The sequence below is a fragment of the Myiozetetes cayanensis genome, unplaced genomic scaffold (genome assembly GCF_022539395.1).
Source record: "Myiozetetes cayanensis isolate MyiCay16 unplaced genomic scaffold, myiCay2020 scf5-8, whole genome shotgun sequence".
NCBI lineage: Eukaryota > Metazoa > Chordata > Aves > Passeriformes > Tyrannidae > Myiozetetes > Myiozetetes cayanensis.
In genome coordinates, this window is record NW_026087742.1 from 62,002,819 (window position 1) to 62,007,103 (window position 4,285).

The window sequence follows — 4,285 nt, forward strand, 5'->3', positions numbered from 1 at the left end:
GGGTACCACTGTCATCCTGGTACAAACAGAATTTTCTCAGAGGATATTCTATAAATACTGTAATGCTACCCATACCCTTCTAACAAATGCCACTTTAAGGAGATTTTGTAAATGCTCAGAAACTATGCGCTTGCCAAAGTGCAACAATCCCTGAGCACATTCAACTGAGAGATTTCTGCTTAGAAACCCTTTCTTTTTCTTTACTGAGGGCCTAAGCTTGCACCCAGAAAGGAACTGTCACAGCACTCTGTCTGAACAGCTTAAGAGAATCCATCATTAAGGTTGGAAAAGACCTCCAAGATCAAGTCCAGCTTTCACATCAGAAGGGAGCTGTTGCACGCTATCCTAACAACTAGATGTTTCTGCTACCTCACTTCACCCCCTGTGTTGTTTGCTTTTGTATTGTTGTTCCAGAGGCAGGAGACTGTAGAGATTGTGTAAGTGCTCTCTCCTAACCCAGCCATCATGATGATGAGGCAATACGGGGTCATGCACAGGAGAAAGGCAAGATGTACCTTTGCAAAGAGTTGGGTGGTGCTAATGAAGGGCCTGCATTGCAGTATTCTCACATGCAAAATTTCTGCCCATAGCAAAAGTTTGGCTGCATATGTTGCCTTTGGTACTTAATGTTAGGTTGATGCGTCTAGTTAGCTGAATTAGAATCCATCCTGGAGCTTTGAAAAGCGGGAAAGTTACATCTTCTGGTTTCTTGACTGCTACTAGCTTAGCAATAAATTCCAATAGGACACTGCTCTGAACATGACGGATTTTTTTTAAACAAAGAATTCGTCTCATAGATTGGCAGACAACATGTCAGATAGCTGTCACATTTCCCTCATTTGAGTGAACAAAATGGCTGGATAATACCTTGGATAATAAACGCAATGCAGTGCTTAGCATTGATAAAACATACCAGGTTAACTCTTCCCCTTAAGGACTGCAACATTTCAGGTATATCTGCACTATCAAATACTTATCAGGTCCTGATAAGTATTATCAGGGACCATACGAGGGAAATTACTGTTGATGCCGCGGCTCCCAATAGGTATTAAGCAAATACTTCTGTCTAAAACAAGCTCAGATATCATCAGGATAATAGTTTTCTCAAGGGATAATTTGTTCCCAAGATACATGGATGAGGCTGCACCAGGATTCACACTGCATAACTTGGCACTGGTGACCCTGCATTCTAGTAGATGTATTTACCAGTGCAGAAACAGCACCCAAGCCTGTTATGCAGGCCCTCCATGAATGCAGGTAATCGTCAAAAATTCTGGAATATTGTGGCTGTCAGCTTCTGGATGTTAGGACTTTGCATGCAGTAATGAATTGAGAATCTCAGTATTTTCTTAAGAGCTGGTGAAAAATAGCTCTCTGGCATCCAGCTGGACTAATATGAAAAACACTTTAGACTTGATCCATCTTTGTACCTGTCAAAGAGCAAGGAGTTTTAAGCAAAGTGTTAACTACCTCCAACACAAAAAAGTTGAAAATGCTGATTGCTTTCAAGGGCTGTGTATTTCAAAATGTTTCATATTTTCTTCCCAGGGGACAGATCTAAAAGGTGGACAGAGTACTCAAGAGCTGGAAAACAATTATATATTATACAAGACGTTTAAAGCAGCTTCAAGGCCATTTAGCCAATGTCTTTTATTATCCTTTTTTTTTTTGAAGGTTGTTGTTGAGAGGCTAAAATCTCAATCTGAAGAACAACTGGCTCCTTTGCTTGCTTCATACCAGAGATCTAGCAGGCTGTTGTGCTTCCTCTCCTTTCCTTGCAGCTACTAATTTTCTAATTAAGTCTCTGTGCCTGCCCCCATTAAATCAATCAGAACTGATTCAGTCGCCACTGATTGCAGTGGGAACAGGCACAGGCTTTAAGGCCCAGATTTGCAGAAAAGCTCAGCATCTATAATTGGGGCCAGGTTTCCAAAGGAAGTGGCAACTGTGTGTGAGCCACTGTTGCTGTGTGAGTCACTCCCAACCCTGCATTTGCCATGCTGGCCTCAGCTTTGGAGGCAGAACACTTGAAAACTTCTGCTTTAGAAACCAGCATTGCCCCAGTCAGTGTAATGGCAATTAAGAGCAGTTGGCAACTTGCAGAGAGGCATTCAACACTTATGCTGTTACTTGGATGAAGCAGAGTTTGGTGAGTGGTTGAAGAGGAACATTCAGGCCCTGAGGTCTCAGGGACGTATCTGAAGTTTTTATGGTGGTAGCAGGGTGGGAGAAGAAAAAGCTGCTTTTTCTGAATGCAGGGAGGAGTTGAAGTTCTGGCCTGTGCGGTGTTTTTGTGTACAATAGGGTGCTTTCTTTGTTACTACCCTAGTCATCACCAAGATTGCCAGCTGCTGTCATCAAGTGTTGTTTCCAGTGAAGACTTGGGCTTTCCCCAGACCAATAGCCTTTTGTTACCGAGAAACAAATGTGGCAGTATATCATCAGCTTAATCACTCCTTTTTGCTCAGGGGCCAGTAAAAGGAATCTCATACTGTGCCTTATCAGAAGTATAGGTTTGCTTTATGCCCTGGTCTCTGAGAGCCTGCAGGGTTTCCCGGGGTCAGGTATGTCCTGCCAAGGAGAGGGGCTGCTGAGTGTCCTCTGAAAGTCAAAAAGAGTTGGCTGGGAAAAGCAGCTAAACCTGCTGCTAACCTAATTAATCTCCTATGTATCAAATAGTTTATGCATGTTTAAATAGGTAATTTTTCTAAAAATAATATGAGCTTTGTAGTTGATATACATCCTAGAAAATATTTTTTTTCATCAGTAATGGATAATTTTATTATTCCCATGACTGAAAAATTCTTTGTCCTTACAGTAGGCAACGTACTTGAATGCATATGTGTTTGTTGCTAGGCTGTGAGAGTGATTTTTTTCAGCTACCTTTTTTTTTCTAACTGCTCTTCTAGTAGAACTCACTGCCCTTACTACCACCTGTTGGATAGGAATGTTCATGGGCTTATTGACTCAGGTGAGTTCTGCTATGCTCCATTCTTTTATTTCTTATTTTTCTGCAAATCTTGCTGCTTATTAGCACTGATTATTCTAGAGCAACTGTTACCAATTTGCAGATGTTATCTAATAGTATATATCCTCTAAGAGGTATTGACAAGCAGGGCAATAGTCATACTTGGGCTGATGTGGTGGTTGTATGTTGTGTTCAGATGCAAAAGGAATAGACTGAAGTTTTGTGTCTCCAGGCAGTCCACATACTGTTATAACAGAACCCACAATGATATGTGAAACTTACCCATGCAAAACTGTGGAGCCAAACCCTCATATGTGAAAAAAGCACCACACTTGTTTAGTAAAAGTCTTATTTCACCTGTTTTACAGGACAATTTTTTTTTTTAAGTCCAGTAAAAATACTGAGGCAACTCTTTTTCTGATATATTCTGAAAATAAATGGTATTTATGAACTAGCATTGTGAAATTCATGCAGAAGTACAATAGTGATACAAAAAGCAAAAGTAAGCAATGATAATAAAATGTTGTCTACAGCAACTTGTGAAGAAGTGTGCATAGTGGATTTTTTTCTCCACCGTTTGCACCCTGTATATTCATTTTATATTGGTACTGAAAGGTTGTTTGATTGTTGTGGTTTTTTTTCAAAGGACTGAGAATTAAATCCATAGGATATCATAGGAATGCCCTGGGTTGGAAGGGACCTTAAAGATCATATAGTTTCAGTCCTGTTGTGGAGAGGGTCACCTTTCACTAGACCAGGTTGCTCAGAACTCCATCTAAGCTGTCCTTAAACACTTCCAGGGAATGGGGCATCCACAACTTCTCTGGGCAACCTGTTCCAGTGCCTCACCACCCTCACAGTAAAGAATTTCTTCATAATATCTAATCTAAACCTACTCTCTTTCAGTTTAAGTACATTCCCCCTTGTCCTGTCACTACATGCTCTTGTAAAAAGTCCCTCTTCATGTTTCTTGCACTCCCTTCAGTATGCAGTTACCTAACTCATCTGGACATCAAGAGGACCTTGTTAAAAGAAAACTTTCATGTATGTTGACGTACAGGCCCACAGTTTGCATCTCAGAGAACCTCTCTCATTTGAGCTGCTGTACTGCAGCATGGGGAAAGGTATCACAAGTTATTCCTTTGCCTGAGTGCTAATAATCATACAGAAGAGTCAGTATGGCTTAGATTCAAATCTGTAGGCGAAATCAGTCTCTGATATAACTATTCATCTCAGTGAAATTGCAGCAGGGTTGATTATAATTAGCATGACTGGTAAACGTGGAGTACCTTAATTTTAAACTGCAGTCACATAGGC